The following is a 19,056-nucleotide window of genomic DNA, read 5'->3' as shown; positions in this document are numbered from 1 at the left end:
ATGACAAGGAGGACTGTCACAATTCTGTACCCAAACATGTCGCGGAAAGGGTATCCTCTCCAGTCAAACATAGTGTACCTATCAAACAAAAAAGTACCAGAGTGGCTGGAGTCCAACAAGACCCTGATACTGAATCATGTGTATCTGCTGAGCCAGAGTACCAGTATACAGAGGATGCTGCCTGTTCTGGGACGGTATGCACTGTGCCTAATTCCCCCACCACAGATGACACAGAGCCTGTGTCGGCCCCAGCCGGGGCTACCTCTGCTGAGACGCAGACCCAGGAGCCAGACTCTGATGAGACTCAGGCCAATGATGTAGTGTCTGCTGAGACTGTGTCTGCAGAGACTCAGACCCCAGACTCTGATGAGACTCAGGCCAATGATGTAGTGTCTGCTGAGACTGTGTCTGCAGAGACTCAGACCCCAGACTCTGATGAGACTCAGACCGAGGAGCCAGACTCTGATGAGACTCAGACCAAGGAGCCAGACTCTGATGAGACTCAGACCAAGGAGCCAGACTCTGATGAGACTCAGACCAAGGAGCCAGACTCTGATGAGACTCAGACCAAGGAGGTAGTGTCTGCTGTACCCAAGCCCCAGTCTACAACTGAACCATCGTTCCAACAACCTATTGGTGAAACATGTGAAATGTCTCACAATGTGCCTGAATGTAGAGTTGACCATGCAATTGTATTAGCTGCGCCTGGGTATCAAGATAGGGCTGATGAAGTTGTCTCTGCGACAGAGCACGTAAACAGGGCCGGATGTGCTACCTCAAAGGAGCTTCAGACTGCCGTGGATAGCATCACAGCCATGTCTGGGTGTGATACATCAGAGGAGGTTACTGCTGCCGTGGATAGCATGACAGCCATGTCTGGGTGTGATACATCAGAGTAGGTTACTGCTGCCCTGGATAGCATGACATGTGTCACGTAAGTGTAACTATCACACACATTGTGTTATTAGTGAATAGTAATGTATTGCCTTTGGGTAGAGGGGTGACTTGTTTCTGCCTTGTGTTATTAGTGAATAGTAATGTATTGCCTTTGGGTAGAGGGGTGACTTGTTTCCGCCTTGTGTTACGGGGAGAGAGTTCCGGATGATATGCTAACCGATGTGGAATATGCAAATGCCTTTCAAGAGAGTGAAGTGTCCCAAGCATCCGAGCCACATTTCAGTAGGCCACAGTGGAACTTTGACTCTTGTCCAGGTTCAATATTTTCTGCTACAACCGATCCCCTTCCCACTATGAAACCACCTTCAAGCGCCATCTCTAATGTGGTAACCCAGCCTACAGATGTGGAACTCAACACCTTCAACGCCTGTATTGGTGACATGGCCCCTCTCGGGTACACAACTCCATGGCTGCTCTTGAGAGGGTCTGTGGTGAATATGTCTTTCAACAACAACAGCCGGCACAGCCTCTAGAGCCCCAGCAGGTTGAGGTGCATCTGGAAACGTTTCATCAAGTGCTGCAGCAGGAGGCCCGGGTCCTACATCCCCAACAACCAGCATCTCAAGTGCCTGAAACTCCACAGCAGACTGTTGATATACGAGGGTTCAAAGTGTGCAAACCCAAGCCAGTGACATCTTTACAGTCGCAAAGGACATTGTTCCCCACACCACCACAATCCGAAGCAGCTGTCACCTATGAAGAATCCGTGCCTGGTCCCAGCCGATATAACCTGTACAGCGACGGGGCTACCGTGTCGTCCATTGCGATGATAATCCCTGAGATGAAACAGTTGATTGTATGCGCCACGTGTAAAAAGAAGTTCAACAGAGCGTTCATCTGTAACAACTACTTGATTCAGCTGAACAGGCCCATGCAATGTGCTTGTGGCTGTGTATTGTGCAGACTGTGTTACAGTGAACAAAGTGGTTGTCGCCTACACAATATATCGTCCACAAGGGCCGCTCTAAGCACCACAGCCAACACCCTTGCCAATTTCCTGCTCTGGAGAATGTAGGAGACTGGGATCTGGAACTCAACATAGATGGTAAGTTCAAGACTGACAAGGAGGTCAACGTCCATGTGCAGCTGATTATGAATGAGGAGCAATCCTCTGGAGTTGACACCCTGCCAAGAGGTATGTATATTACCATGTGCAGCTGATTATGAATGAGGAGCAATCCTCTGGAGTTGACACCCTGTGAAGAGGTATGTATATTACCATGTGCAGCTGATTATGAATGAGGACCAATCCTCTGGAGTTGACACCCTGCCAAGAGGTATGTATATTACCATGTGCAGCTGATTATGAATGAGGAGCAATCCTCTGGAGTTGACACCCTGCGAAGAGGTATGTATATTTCCATTTATAGATATATCTGTCTATGTCTATGTTATACTACAATGACGAGCCCTGATAATGTAGCTAGACTGACAGTGTTCTCTTCCCACGCAGCGTTCAACCATCTCATCACAGTGAATGACACCATGTCCTTCAGGTACTGGGTAAGCAAAGCAATGCCAGAAGAGGTGGCCTACAGATATGTCTGTATCCCTCATGTACCTGGGTTCTGGGATCAGGTTGTGGTGGGAACCCGTCCCCTTCCCAGAACGGAGAAGCTGATCGGACCTGATGACTCCTTACCGAGATTGTTCAATGTGTCACTTGGGTCCTATTGGTGCTGTTTTGTCTTGAAGAAACAGATCATTTTGACTATGTGGTGCACTTTGTTGCCCAGGAGAGGGCAGTCTAAGGTAGTCACAGTTGTTGACAACACACTGAGAAACCTCACCTCGAGCATAGAGTTTAGAAGAATGGTATTCTATCTTTGTAGGTGGTTTACAGCTCAGTATGTGTCACCACAAGACAGGCGGCTTAACCTTGTGTTAGATTGTAAACCCAGTGAAGGTGCTACTTTCTACTTTGGTCCATGTCATAGCTTTCCTGGCTTCACGCCTAGGGATGGAAAAGGTAACACCTCAGTTCTCCCAGCATAGGGCCAAAGATAGGGCCAAAGATGATCGAAATTACAGTTTCAAAGTCAAGCATGCCAATACCATGTTCACGTGCCCCTCAGATGGTACTTCCGAAGGTAATTATATAGATATCGTTGAGGAGTTTAGCGCCTACCACAACAGCGGTTGTAATGACATTGGTCTCACTCGCGTGTGTACCACCACAGAGGTTTACAGTTTCCTTTAAAGTACAGCAATGCTGTTTCTACATGTGGTATATTGCATATCACATGCCCCTCAGATGGATGGTAATTCCGGAGGTACTTATATAGATATCGTTGAGGAGTTTAGCTCCTACCACAACAGCGGTTGTAATGACATTGGTCTCACTCGCGTGTGTACCACCACCGAGGTACAGTATCTTTTAAAGTACAGCAATGGTTTTTTGTATATGTGGGTATATTACATTTTGTTAAAGCAGTCTAAATGTGTGGCCATGTGGTGAAACATGACAATAGATGTGACAGTAATTGAGAATGAACTGCCTATGATCGGGTGCACATCTATGTGGATTACTCAGTAGACACTGGTTCTGTGTTGCATTCCCAGCCTTAGTTCTACACGGCCAGGGTCCGTTATCACCGCCAGAGGAATCAGAAGCTAGTTCATTCAGCACAGGGATCTATCTGTGTACTGTCTATTTAGAACTTACAAAGGAAGGTGCTACTCGCCTCCCTATGTCAGTGATCCTGCTGGTGTTTCCATGTGATAGGGTAGTGGGGTATATGGTGTCTAGCCAATGGCCCGTGTGATGTCTTACTACCAACCATGTGCTAGTGACAGTTCCACATCAATTCCATGCCCATGTAGACATTGTGCTATAGCCACAGATATGTGTTTTTAAACTTTAATGGCATTGATATATCTAACAGATTACATACAAAACATCCAAAGTAATCAAACACGTAGTAGACATAGGGAACTTTTAACTGTGAAAAGGTGACAACATGTTCTTATACTACATCTCCTGCTGTTATGTCTTTTGTTCTACTGTATTCGCGGTATGCGTCCTGAACGCTCACTCTAGTGACTGGTTCTCTCATATCGTCCAGATCCCTTTGAACAGCCAGGGTTAACACCTGCCTGTTGATGTAGGCCGAGGCGTTCAGTTGCAGTCCCACATTGTCAGAGAGAGTCTTTACTGCACCAATTAACCTCCGTACATCCAGTCTTCCCCGGAGCGCTCCTAGTAGATAACGGAGGTCTGCCCTCTCCATCTGCGTGGAAATCAGTTCTTTCTTGAACTTGTTGTACTCCTTCTGTTCCCCTATCGCTGAAGTCATAGATTCTTTGAGCAGGGCTATGTTGACATCTAAGCTTGCTATGGACCTCGAAACAGTGTTTATTGATCTGTCAACAGCGGCCTCTTCTTTCTTCCTAATCAGGGTTAGCTTATTCTCTTGTTCCATGGGGTCCATGTACAGAGAGGTGAAGAAATTTACTCCGCATGACAGTACGAAATCGGCCAATGCGCACACTCCCCGGGCTATGTTGCGTGAAAGACCGCTACTGCGCATCCTTGTCACAACGGACCGTGGCTGTAATGGGTAGGCTACGTTTATTACTGGTAACCATTTCCCATGGTACTGCCAGGGTCCGGTCAACACTGGAGGTGTCGAGAGTACCGGGTGCTCTCGAATATCCTGTTAAATATGGGGTTGATTAAGAGAGAGGTGGTCGGCATGGGGTTGCAGGCAAATATACCCGTTCCGCTAATTCTAGGAGCTAGCCTATCAACCAGTGTTTCCCGGTTCACATCACCGGCGCACATGAGCTTCTTGTCAGATGTCAGCCCTATACTGTAAGTACCGCAGAAGGCCACCCCGAGCATTGGCTGCATTATGTCTGTGGTACGCTTATCTCCGTTCACTCTCTCCACGGTATCCTTGAAGGGATCCCCTATGGGATCCAGTACACCCTTCTCAAACTCCACCATGTGAAGTGTGTTGCAGAATAGCTTATGATTACTCTCCTCTTGGTTGCGGTGTCTGCCGGCGTGCTTCTTTCTAACCCTGAGAGCTGAACTGAAAGGCTGGAGTAGAGTTGGCATACAAGTGTACGCTTGTGCTCGCATCATAGCGTCCCTAGTAACGGAGCCGTTGAGTCTTTCCGATCGGCCCGTGGTGAAAATGTAAGGTCTGCGGTAGCCACTCGAGCAGTCTGACTCTGGGCAAAAGCCGTTGAATGCATCTGCGACCACCATGTCGAAGGGACCGCCCGTGTTTATGTGCACGTCTCCTCCTCGTACGTCCTTCATGTACAAGTTGGGGATGTACACCCCGGGAGAGTCTAGGGTCTCTGGTATAACGACAGACTCGCAGTATTGGTTGACGGTGTGCACCTGGTGCGTATTGTGAGACGTGGGTTTGCAGACAATCTCCGTGCCCAGTGTGTATAGAGCGGACTTCTGTTGCATGAGGGAGACACCACATCCCGTGAAACGAACACCCCTGAACAGTAGGTAGGACATGCCCGAGTAGTACTTGGTGTCGTAGTGATCAGCGTATGACATTGTGAGTCAACAGGGTACTGTAGTGCATGCCCATCAACACCTTGGCCTAGGATGTTGCTAATACCCGCAAGCTTTTGCAGTCTGATGGCCCACATGTACGTGACCAGGGACGTATCGCTAAATCCGGCATCGGTACACCGCTTGTGTGTCAATGCGGTAGGCTCAAACTGTTCACTGACATCACGCCAGCCCTCCTAGTGCTACCTTGGAGAAAGCGCACTGTCCATTCAAACGTATCACCGTGAGAGCTCTCTCGTTTGGACAGGATTCAGCTCGTTGCTTAGATTGAGGTCGTGCTCTCTGTATCAGGATAGGACGTGAGGACAGTGTCAGCAACGTTGTCATCTATACCCAATGCGGTACACTCTAGCAGCCTAGGACTGGGAGGATGATCCAGTACATGAGATTACAATAGTCCACATCATCCAAGGTGAAGGTAGCTTGGGTAGCCATATTCCGTGGTGACATTTACAGTGAAGAACACAGGCATGGAGGCTATCACAGAGTTGCGCCTGCTCCCAACTATGCCCTTAAACAGTGAGATTAGGCTGTTGATCAATCCCTCAATTTGTAACAATACGGTACGTTCCTCGGGTGTAATGGTCAAATCTGTCTCCTTTCCAGCGAGGACCTGCCGTATGTAAACTGCGCAGATCGGGTCGGTTAACCAAGACCAGAAAAGTCTTCCCTTGGTCCAGTCTGCAGTTTGGAAATGGGTAACGGCTCCCTTAGCCAGGATATTCATTCTCAACTGAATCATTGACGCTAAACCCTGTCCGTAATGGAGCGCCCGTTCAAGGAATAACAAGTTATCTCGCACATGTTTGGCGTGCTCTGTATCTCCGAAGTGAGTGAGCAACTCGCTGCCGATCTGAGCAATTTCGTCCTCGATGCTGTTCATCGGCGAAGAGTTGAACAGAGCCACCCGAGGCCTAACAACCCAGCGCTCTGGCACGACTTGTCTGTTCCTGTCACAATTGTCAGATGGGCGAGGTACCACCATGTTGCGTGTGTCGAACTCAAGTATGGACGCAGGGTTTCCTATCTTACTGTACCAGTCTCTACTGTGCCCGAGGCTGGCCAGGTTTTCTACAGAAATGGAGTTGGGATCGGCTCTCATCAAAGAGTTGACATCGGTTTGCAGTCTGATGCGACGAGCTTCACTGAACAGCTCTTTCGGGTTACCCACGGGGTGTAGGCTACGGAGAGTGACACAGGCCACCGCTCCGTCATACTGGTGGAGGTATGAGGCGCAGGGTGATCGCTGAGCAAGCTGCTTGTAGTTGACGTCGTCCGATTCTGTAGTAGAGAGCACATGTGACGGGTTGATCTGATTCAGAGCTGGCGCCATGCATCCGACCGTGAAGTACTCCCATTTGAAACCTTCTGAGTTACAGAAGGCCTTGTGTTCAGTGGACGTGTCTCTGTTGGCACCGTGTTCCATCTGTACTCCGTCCACCTGCACGATGGGTATCTTATCAGTGGGTCCTCCTCCGACTCTAATGTAGTTTACCTTCATGTCGATTGAGCTGTCCTGGAAACACGATTCGTTGGTGAAGGGTAGGTCCTTGTCACCAATGTCGTGCTGGGTGACCTGTTTCATGGTGAACTCGTAGCCTACCCCTGCTCTACCGGTCTCATTGGCCATGGTGTACACAGAGAACTCGGGGGTGATCTTGGTGTCCTCGCTGACGATCTGAGACCGTATTATGCCGTTGGAGCTTCTCTGGGAGATGACGCGGAACAGCGTGTCGCCCATGATCATGACTTCGGCCTTATCACTCCCCAGTATCCTCCGAGCGTTTTCCAGGGCGCAAACGAAAGAGTCGGGCTGTATGTTGACCATGCCGCACATGAGCTCCGCCATCACCAAGATAGAGTCCAATTTCTCAGCACGACCGGAGGTCTTTGTCCTTTGCGCGATTCTGTCTGTCAAGGTTGGTTGAGCAGAGCAATATCTGAGCACCTCAATGGTTCTAGTTAGCTCCCAGGAGGTGCTGACCCTGTCTAACTCTCTTCTGATCAGATCCATTGCCATCGACGGCACTGTAACGCTCAGGAGGCTTCCGAACTGCATCGTGACCACCTTGGACCGATGTTGGAACACTTGGCTGTACTCTCTAGTCTGCACTCCGTTGCTAATTGTGTCGTAGGTGCCCTGCTGAGCCTCGCGTTGGTCCGTGATCCTGTAGCGCCTGCAGAACCTCGTACCTGTGGGAACTACTTCGTCCGGTACCAGCATCTTGTATACAAAGCCAGCGAGTAGGCGACTCGTTTCTCTCTGTTGTCTGAACAGGGTAACTCCCATGTGAGCCTGAGATATCACAACGGTGGCATCAGCAGAGATGGAACTGTTGGTGGCCGAGGCTCTGATTATGTTATCCACCATGTACTCAGCGAATGTGTTGTTTGGCGAGACCAGGAAGGTTGGTGCTTTCACCAAACGCACAACGGTCGCCAGTGGTTTCAGCGTATAGCTGCTCGGGTCCATGGTTACCACACTCATGATGCAGGCAACCTCTTGGGGTTCTAGTCGATTGACTAACAGCCGATCTGTCTGCGCTATAGTAGAGTTGATCTCAATACCATCCTCTGAGACAGACAGAGTCAATTGTTAAGGTGTTTTTTGTGGTGGTTAGACAACGTCTCGAGTGTAACGCGCACCTTTGCGCTGCGACTTATAAGGCCTCTTAACCTGAGCTCCGTGTGACGTGCCTGGGAGCTTACCGAGAGCTCTATACATCTCTTCGGTGCACTTGTCGTGGTACATTAGTAAACTCGAATCGTTACCGTGTCGTCTCAGAAGGTTTTCAGCAACAATCACGTCTGTGGTGACGTCGATGGCTTTGCGTTTCAGATTGGAGAGCTTAACCACACGTGCCTGGACCTTGGTATCACTGTCCTCGTCACTGTCGACATCGTCACTGTCTTCGCTGTCATCGTCCCGGTAGTAGTGGTAATAACCCTCACTTCGGTTTAGGTTGCTCAGGGTCTGTCTGTTGCTACACAGACAACATAAGGCTCTGAACAGCATCCAGACCATGCTGGAGGCTCGGCTCATAAGCTGCGCACTTTGTAAGTAAACGGGAAAGCACGTTGGTATCGTGAACCAGACATCAAACGCTTGATAGTACAGACACCTTGGGCTATCCGATAGGACCGTGCAGGGAGATGACGAGAGCTACTACCAGCGGGTCCAGAGAGCATCTTTTCCGTTGCGAGAAGGAGCTTGCCGAAGCCGCTCTGGAAGACAGAGGGAGCTCCTACGTATTAGACATCTTCAGAAAACGTGAGCTTAGTCATCGTGAAAGGGTTCAGTGTGACAATGTCGACTACGAGCGTTACGGGTTGATCCCTATCCATCGGGACGTCAACTCCTAGGCTTACGTAAGTAAGGGTTTGTAAGTAAGCATTTCAAGGTAATGCCTACACCTGTTGTGTTTGATGCAGTTGACAAATACAATTTGATTTAATTTCATTTTAACTATGCGTTTAATACACTTTATGTTGGTGTTGCTTTTATTTTGGCAGATACAGTACATGTACTGTGTGTCTTTTTGATAGTTATTTTTGTAGAAACTATTGATCCTCTTTGGCTAAATTATGCTCTGTTGTATTTTAAACATTGAGAGCGGGCTCCTGTGGTTGGATAAAAAATATATATATAATTGTAAAAAGTATTTATTTTGTATTTGTTTTGCCCCTTGGGCCCCCTACAGGCTTGGTCCCAGCTCCTGAATCACACATTTTACTAGTCACATTTATTTATTATGCAGTTTATATATTTTTATTAATCAATTAATTAAACAAGTGTCCCCCCTACCTCCTCTCCTCCCCATCTGACAAATAACAAAGTGTCCGCAGCAGCAGGCCTCTACACTCATTGAGAGTGGGCTCCTGAATCCCCCTGTGGTTGGCGGTTGCAGTAAAACATAAATATATACTACATACTGTATATTTTTTTATTTCTCCGGGGCCCAGGGGCAATAGCCCAGGTAAGCCAGCCCTTCCTATGTCAGAAAATAGCCAAGGCCTATTGACCTTATTCCTATGTGTTTCTGGATCAATCAATACAATTTCTGAATCCTTAAAATGTACATTTTGGTGTCTTGAAGTTTCCTATGACCTATAGGCCTAGGGAAATGCATTCATTTTGCAATGTATTAGCCTATTTCTTAGGTCTATAGAATATTTAGTACACAACTGAAATATCAACATCAGTCATGTCGATTGTATAGGATTCCAGCTCCTTGACAGATGCACACACACCACTGTGGTGACACGTCCCCTATATGACTATCTCTGTCCCCACGTTGTGATTGCCCCTCCCCCACTCCACTTTACCGCGCAGAGCCAGAGAGGGAAAATCACTTTCATCTGGAGAAGCTCGTCCGTTAACACGGGGCGGCCCATCTGCAGCTCCCCGCTGTTCCTAAAAGAAAGGTGAGCAATATCATATTTTCAACAATTGAAATGATATGGAAAGTTATTTTCATGCTGTAGTACAATTCCACCACCATAAATCGTTGTATTGGTTTATGAACTATGTTAGCCTAGTTAGCTTGTTTGTTGCTAGTGCTAATGTTCGCTCACTATCTAGCTAATGCACTAGTGAGACAATTTTGTTGACATTTGGGCGGGTAGCTTGATTAGTTAACATAACTGTTGATAAAGAGACTGATATTTTATGGCTATTTCAGTCAATTCTACCAGTGTGGTTATAAGTAACATGCATAGACAGCTAAATGGGACACGTGATCCCCATAGATGAACTTGAGACGGTAGCAGTTTGATAACATTAGATGGTGTTAGTTTAGCGAGCTAAAGTTGGCTGGCTGGAAACCAGGTGTTGTGCACCCCACCTTGCATCTCATAGCAGAGTGGAAGAGGGAAAGTCACATATGGAATTTTTTACTGCTTCTAACGTGCTTGTTTTGTAGTCATCTAACAAACATACATTATGTCTCTTATAAATTGTAGGTTAAGCCATGAATGTTGATTGTCTGACAGCCTTGGTATAGTTAAGCAGTAAAGCACAAGGAAAGGTTGAGGACTGTTCTTACGTAAGAGGCAACGCGGAGTGCCTGCCTGGTTACAGCCCTTAGCCTTGGTATATTGGCCATATACCACAAACCCCCGAGGTGCCTTATTTCTTAAATATACCACAGTTTCAGCCAATCAACATCCAGGACCCAAACTACCCAGTTTATAATGTCTGCTTTATTCCACAGATTAAGGATTTGAGTTGGCCTGACGGAGAGATCTTCCAGGCGGCTCCGGCCCATGGAGGATGCAGAGCATCACATCAGATCAAACATTGATAAACCAGTACTTTACCAGCGTTTTATCAATATCTTTAAAGGTAAGGTGAAGATTGAATATATTTCTGACAGTCCTAAATATGACAGCTATGAATTAGATGAATCAGATGTACATTTTAGAGGTTAGTGGGAAACAGTGAATTGGGATATATGGGCACAGTCACCCAGGAACAAAGGTTTAAAGGAATAGCTTGCCATGTCTTTGTATTATGGTCATAGGATTCTTAAAGGTCCACTACAGTCACACGATGCTCCATCTGAAATCTCCTTCCACCTGAAAAGGCCCACCTTGAAAATGAATCATTGGTTTAGAAGACAAAGTGACAACTGAATCTAGCCTCTTGAAAGACAGAGCAGCGCATCCCCCTCCCTAAACCCCCTGCTGCACACCTGAACCTCATTTTGATTGGCAGTGATATGTGTGAGATAACTTTTAGACAGTGTGAGGTCATTTTATGAGAACAGTTGTTTTTGGAGATGCTTGGCAAGTTGAATGGGGTGATCATGTGACCGGAGTGGACCTCCAGACAGTGATTATTCTCTGTAATAATTAACTAGCACAATGCAATATCTCCTAATGTTTGTATTTTGTGTCTGCTAAGGACGGGGAGTTTTTGCCACTGAATTCATATCCAAAGGAGACTTTGTTGTGGAGTACCGAGGTGAACTGCTTACACAACAGGAGGGCGAGGTCCGAGCTGATCAGTACAATGATTCTGCAAAGGTGTTTCTTTTCGATATTCAATGGAAAGGAAGAACATGGTGGTAAGTAGGATTGATGAGAACAAAATAAACATATTAATGCCTTTTGAGATCTAAAAAAAGCAACAACATTCAAATGGAGACAGACATTTAAATGGTTGGTGGCACAATATGCACTGTAGGCCTATCTCAGGCCCAGATACTAATTTGACCTTGTCCCTGATCTAAACAGTAAGGAACAATATTAGTCTTCAAACCAACTGGTTCGCTATCAGAGCATCTGCACTCCTTTTTTAAACAACAGTCAGGGACTTTTCTGCCCCTTTTCTGGAATAGAAACCCTGTGCTGCAATATCTTCATTAAACTGTGACATGTTATGTTTCTATGCAGCATTGATGCATCTGAAGAAGACTCCTCCCTTGGGAGACTCGTTAATGATGATCACTAAAGACTCAATCTCAAAATGAAAGCCATACAAGCAAATGATGAGCCACACTTGTGCCTCTTCGCGACTCGAGATATTGCAGCTGGCGAGGAGTTGACTTATAGTTACGGTGATTCAGACTGGCCATGGAGAACACAGGTGAGGAACTTTTTTATTAAGATGCTAGATGAAATTACCACCCATCTTGGAAGAGCCGGGAGGATGAGCAATTCGCTACCCTGTCATGCAATATGTTGTAATGCAGACAGTGTCTCTTTACTACCAAGATGTAATCGATGTCTAATTGTTGTCTTGGTTCACTTATTTCAGGTCATCAAAACTGAATTGTCGTCCAGCCCAAAACCTGGTAAGAACTTTACTAAAGTCATAGATCAATATGAGTTTATTTTTTTCTATTATCACATTTACTATTTCACTTTCACAAATACACATTTATAGACTAACATCAATTGCACTGGAATGCAGTGCACTTGTTACATACATCAAAAGTTAACTAAATATACAATACATTGAAATATATGAAATAAAAACCTTAGCAATAGGAACTCAGTAGTTAGGCTCTTGTGGGCTCATTTAGTAGCCCAACTAATGAGGGTATTGCTCTTCTCCTGAAAAGTTCAGTCCTGCATCTGACCAGAATAGGATGTTCAAAACTAAACGTTACACCGATGGCATTTCCTGTGTGCTTTCTTATACAGTAGGTCCCCAGATGTATACAATGCATTAGATCACATTTTTGGCCAAAACCTGAGTTGATTTGAGGGGATTTTTCAGTGTTTTAAAAATGTTTGATTATGTGTCAGCATCGAGGGGTGTGTCAGTTTCTACAAACACAGTCTCTTAGTGCAGAGATGTCTGTGACTATTTTGCCTGTTGGTCACAGGCTGGGAGCAGAACAGGGGCTGTGGCAGAGCAGAGCACTTAGGGGTGAAGTCCCTTGCTCAAAGGCAAAACAGCAGTAGGTAGTACACAGGGATATTGAAGCCGGTAACCCACCGGGCTTCAATATCCCCGTATACTACCTACTGCCGTTGTGCCCATCAGAAAGGCACTTTACAACACACACATCACAGGCTGATAGCAGGACAGGGGCTCCATAAAGTGATTGTTCTCTGTAATAATTGACTAGCACAATACAATAACTCCTAATGTTTGTATTTTTGTGTCTGCTAAGGACGACAAGTTGATTTACGGGGAGAGGTCGGGTAATGTAATTATGTGCCCGAGCACAAAACACCATATATGTAATTTTTGTCCTGTCTAAATCTGCCATGTCAGTCATTTTTAATTCCAACCAGAATAACCTAATGTTTTTTGGTCACCTGAAAGTACTAGTCCCGTGCGAATCAACATCAAGTTTTATTTGTCACATGCGCCGAATAAAACAGGTGCTGACTTACAAGCCCTTAACCAACAATGCAGTTCAAGAAATAGAGTTAAGAAAATATATACTAAATAAAATAAGTCAGCTTTTGCAGACACGTCTCGCCCCGCATCAGTATAGAAAGGGTCCCTAGCAAACTGCATCAGTATAGAAAGGGTCCCTAGCAAACTGCATCAGTATAGAAAGGGTCCCTAACAAACTGCATCAGTATAGAAAGGGTCCCTAACAAACTGCATCAGTATAGAAAGGGTCCCTAACAAACTGCATCAGTATAGAAAGGGTCCCTAACAAACTGCATCAGTATAGAAAGGGTCCCTAGCAAACTGCATCAGTATAGAAAGGGTCCCTAGCAAACTGCATCACCTTTGTGGGGAGACTAAAATCATCAAATCTTGTTGCAAAGTTACAATGTGTATATCATTGACCGCTAGCCAGAAATAGCTATTTTTTTTCTTCCTTCCTCGTCAGACATCAGCACACCTGGCACCATCGAGGTGCAGCTGTTTACTTTCTACACGGGTTGTTATTTTTCAGTTTCCTCCTAAGAACAGATTGTAGTGGTAAAATAAAAAGGGATACATTTTTTTGGTGCCATTTAGGTGAAATTGATCTCCAAGCTTCACTCCAGTCAAAACAGGCTTTGCGAGTGTTTGATTCCATTCATTTGCTATGGGCTGGCGCTAGTGCTCCAGCTTATTTGTATTTAAAACAACTTTTTAAACTTTTATTTAACTCGTCAAGTCAGTTAAGAACAAATTCTTATTTTCAATGACGGCCTAGGAACAGTGGGTTAATTGCCTTGTTCAGGGGCAGAACGACAGATTTTTACCTTGTCAGCTCGGGGATTCAATCTTGCAACCTTTTGGTTACTAGTCCAATGCTCTAACCACTAGGCTACCTGCCTCCCCAGCTTAGCCAACGTTTGCTTGCCATTTTTCTTCCTTGACCTTTTCCATTGTCCAGCCCAGCCTTCTATAGTTACCCACTGTAGGGAAAAGGTTTTGGGGGCTCATATCAGAGGAAAAAAGAAAAGCTGTCAATCATGTCAATAACTGTTTCATCCCTCCTCTGTAGTCCCAAATTAAGTCCAAGTGATTGATGCCACTCAATAAACCAACCTCAGCTACAAACTCCTCATCAAGCATTTACACTAGTATGTGTTGGGTTTGTTGTGGCGGCAATTGCAGAGAAATGCAATTATCTCCTCCCTAAACTCTCATACTCTCTTGAGAGCATTAGGCCTACCCTTACTTAGCTACCTAACATCATTATGTAAAAGTAGATCATGATGCTCAGCAGACTACGAAACGAGCCATGTTGAAGGATAAATGTTGATCGGATAAAGTTTATGATAGTCAAAGCTGAGTCCATTGTTTTTTAAGTCAGCTGAGTTTAGCCAAAGCATGTTCAGGCAGTGTGGTCTATCTGCGGCGAAAGAGCCAATAGGCGGGCAGACAGACCCTTGTACCCCTGTTAGCAGCTCCGATTGGCAGTAACTGGTATGTTATGTGGGAGTAAATATTAATAAGAAGACAGAATATAAAGTTGTACATCAGACCATAGGAAGAAAGGTGACACATGGACGTATAGAACAGCTGAACACTGAAAACAGACCACAGGAAGACAGGGCGACACATAGGCGCCTAGGACAACTGGACACACTAAGGATAGGGGAGACACAGAGTCTGCTGATCCCAATAAGGGCAAACATACCAGAGAGTACACTAAGAGGCTAACTGCTGAGCTAAAAACAGAGGCCAAAGATTAGGCCTATAGGATAGATAGACATATATTATTTTTAGGATAAGAGAGGGTCCTGCCACCATTATAATCTAACTGAAAGCAGATATGGGCGTTATTGGGCGTGAACAAGCAGGAAGCCTGAACTAAAAGATAATGGTGGCGAATGACTTAAGGGAAGAAACTTCATTTGCATGTGGGATGGACATAATGCTATGTGTGTATAAATACAAGAACCAGGGCTCTGGGAAACGGGGTGTGTATAAATATAACAACCAGGGCTCTGGGAAACGGGGTGTGTATAAATATAACAACCAGGGCTCTGGGAAACGGGGTGTGTCTAAATACAAGAACCAGGGCTCTGGGAAACGGGGTGTGTATAAATATAAGAACCAGGGCTCTGGGAAACGGGGTGTGTATAAATATAAGAGCCAGGGCTCTGGGAAACGGGGTGTGTATAAATATAACAACCAGGGCTCTGGGAAACGGGGTGTGTATAAATATAAGAGCCAGGGCTCTGGGAAACGGGGTGTGTATAAATATAACAACCAGGGCTCTGGGAAACGGGGTGTGTATAAATACAAGAACCAGGGCTCTGGGAAACGGGGTGTGTATAAATATAAGAACCAGGGCTCTGGGAAACGGGGTGTGTATAAATATAAGAGCCAGGGCTCTCGGAAACGGGGTGTGTATAAATATAAGAGCCAGGGCTCTGGGAAACGGGGTGTGTATAAATATAACAACCAGGGCTCTGGGAAACGGAGTGTGTATAAATACAAGAACCAGGGCTCTGGGAAACGGGGTGTGTATAAATATAAGAACCAGGGCTCTGGGAAACGGGGTGTGTATAAATATAAGAGCCAGGGCTCTCGGAAACGGGGTGTGTATAAATATAAGAGCCAGGGCTCTGGGAAACGGGGTGTGTATAAATATAACAACCAGGGCTCTGGGAAACGGGGTGTGTATAAATACAAGAACCAGGGCTCTGGGAAACGGGGTGTGTATAAATATAAGAACCAGGGCTCTGGGAAACGGGGTGTGTATAAATATAAGAGCCAGGGCTCTGGGAAACGGGGTGTGTATAAATATAACAACCAGGGCTCTGGGAAACGGGGTGTGTATAAATATAACAACCAGGGCTCTGGGAAACGGGGTGTGATCCGTGGACCATTCCTGGCTTCTGATACGTTGTATTAAAAGTCTTTATTGAATCCACAAGTTCTTGTTAGTGTTATATTTTGAAACCGATTTTCCACAACATATTTGGCGAGCTTAGACCAGGAGTGACAGGGACTTGGACGTTCTTGGCTGACGACGGGTTCTTTGGACAATCTGACAAACAAAGGCGGCCGCCCAACTGTAAAAAGGTAAGCGTGTTCTTACATAGTTGAAATGTTTGTGCAGATTGCTTCAGAGATCCTGTCTCAGCGGGGGGGACGTCACGTAGGTCTCTCTCTCAAATTTACTAAAAAGAAAAAACAGTAAATGCTAAAGAACTTTTGAATTTAATGAATTTGCATGCATGTGTGATTTTGGGGGTTGTGAAATGTAAATATATAGGTGCATGTGTCGGGCGGAGGGGGCATGCACTCGTTCTAATCGGACCGTTCAAATGTGTGGCCTGACTGGTGCGGTTGTTTGCGCCCTCTGGCTGAGATGCCTGGCTATAATGTGGGACAGCCCATACGGTCAAAACAGATAAAGTAGGTAGAAAATCCTGTAATACCTCTTCAATAAAATTAGTAGAAGGAAAGCTTGGACAGGTTACTTATGAATACAGCTCTAAAAAGGATAGAGGACTGCATAAATAAGTAGTTAGAAAGTCCACGATACCGCCCTTTAAAAAGGAACATTTTAGAAAGGGGTCCGCTTGGGTGGCATAATTCATGGCTACCGCTCCCAGAAGGGGGACTGAACGGATGAATAGAATATGAAGACAGGCTGACCCGGTTAGACAGTAGTCTCGTCATATCGTGTGAAATCCCATAGTAGAATTCCGGCTTAAATTGAGGAAATGGAAATGGATTAAGTTAGTAGGAAAAACTATAGGTGATTTTAGGTAGAAGTACAGGGTGTGTATGAATGAATGGAAAAATAAACGAATGGATGAGAATTCTCTGTGTTGAAATGAGCAGATTAGAAAAAATAGGAAAATAGTGTGTGTGTGTCTGTGACCAACTGGTAGGAAGAGGAAGCCTCTCTGACAGTTAACTGAGTGTAATTTGAGAAGGAGAGAAGAAGAAGAAGAAGCGTTTAACTCTCACTGGGAAGAGGAACAAAATCGATAAAGATTGGGCAAAATAAGTTATAAATGAGGATAAAACATTGACGTGATAACGTGTTAAACGACCATTGTAGGAATACAATAGGTGTTAAAATAAATAATAATTAAGGAGGTATTAAACAAGGCACGAATAGTATATAAACGGAAAGAAAGTTAAAAATAAACTGAAATTATACTTTAAGGTTAAAATAAATATCTGTAAAGGGAAAAACACAGCGAAATTGGAGGTACTGTACTAGAATAAGACATTAAGTCATCTGTAGTATTCAGAAATATAGTACAGACATTATAAAGTAGGCTTTGATAGGAGACATTAAGTGATGAGACTAATGAATTATTATCTGGGAAAGGGATTAGCTCTACCTTGGAAAAGTAGTTGGAGCGAGTAGTCGTATTTCGCTTCGCTCCACAGGTAGTATTACATTTCATTTCATTTCATTACAGTACAACGGTTTGATTTGTCTGATCTTAGCTAGCTACATAGCCGTCTTTGTATCAAAGATAATTGTGTAGTTTAGAGTAATTATCGAGGTTAGCTAGCCAGCTATTTTCGCACTTCTAACGTAGTCAACACTGCTAGCTAGCCAGCTAGCCAACTTCTACCGAAGTTGCTATTCTACCGAATAGCAGCACTGTAGAAACTATTACATTACAACGGAACTATTTTCGTCCGCCGCGCCACCGTTCTCCTACCTAGTCAACACTGCTAGCTAGCCAGCTAGCCAACTTCTACCGAATAGCAGCACTGTAGAAACTATTACATTACAACGGAACGACTTGATTAGTGTAGTGTTAGCTAGCTACATAGTTGTCTTTGCTGTCTTTGTATCTAAGATAATTGTGTAGTTTAGAGTAATTATCAAGGTTACCTAGCCAGTTATCGAGGTTACCTAGCCAGCTACACTTTCAAACAAAGTCAACAACGCAGCCACTGCTAGCTAGCCTACTTCACCAGTCAGCAGTACTGTATCATTTTAATCATTTTAGTCAATAAGATTTTTGCAACGTAAGCTTAACTTTCTGAACATTCGAGACGTGTAGTCCACTTGTCATTCCAGCTACACTTTCAAAACTAAGTCAACAACGCAACCACTGCTAGCTAGCCTACTCCAACAGCCAGCAGCACTGTATCATTTTAGTCAATAAGAATTTTTATTTTATTAAAAAAATAATAATTTTGCAACGAAAGCTTAACTTTCTGAACATTCGAGACGTGTAGTGTCATTCCAATCTCCTTTGCATTAGCGTAGCCTCTTCTGTAGCCTGTCAACTATGTGTCTGTCTATCCCTGTTCTCTCCTCTCTGCACAGACCATACAAACGCTTCACACCGCGTGGCCGCGGCCACCCTAACCTGGTGGTCCCAGCGCACACGACCCACGTGGAGTTCCAGGTCTCCGGCAGCCTCTGGAACTGCCGATCTGCGGCCAACAAGGCAGAGTTCATCTCAGCCTATGCTTCCCTCCAGTCCCTCGACTTCTTGGCACTGACGGAAACATGGATTACCACAGATAACACTGCTACTCCTACTGCTCTCTCCTCGTCTGCCCACGTGTTCTCGCACACCCCGAGAGCTTCTGGTCAGCGGGGTGGTGGCACTGGGATCCTCATCTCTCCCAAGTGGTCATTCTCTCTTTCTCCCCTTACCCATCTGTCTATCGCCTCCTTTGAATTCCATGCTGTCACAGTTACCAGCCC

The 19,056-nt window shown here is 45.3% G+C and overlaps 1 long non-coding RNA gene across 1 annotated transcript; it reads left to right on the top strand.

Annotated features, from left to right (window-relative positions):
- The first annotated feature begins 9,341 nt into the window (after positions 1 to 9,341).
- LOC120036692 lies at positions 9,342 to 18,708 on the top strand. The gene is made up of 7 exons (XR_005474597.1): positions 9,342 to 9,477; positions 9,834 to 9,925; positions 10,714 to 10,844; positions 11,406 to 11,568; positions 11,897 to 12,089; positions 12,261 to 12,297; positions 18,670 to 18,708. It is a non-coding gene; the product is annotated as an uncharacterized LOC120036692 (long non-coding RNA).
- Positions 18,709 to 19,056: the final 348 nt, after the last annotated feature.

This window comes from Salvelinus namaycush, unplaced genomic scaffold (genome assembly GCF_016432855.1).
Source record: "Salvelinus namaycush isolate Seneca unplaced genomic scaffold, SaNama_1.0 Scaffold1439, whole genome shotgun sequence".
NCBI classification, from domain to species: Eukaryota; Metazoa; Chordata; class Actinopteri; order Salmoniformes; family Salmonidae; genus Salvelinus; species Salvelinus namaycush.
This window is presented reverse-complemented; position numbering and strand designations above follow the sequence as displayed.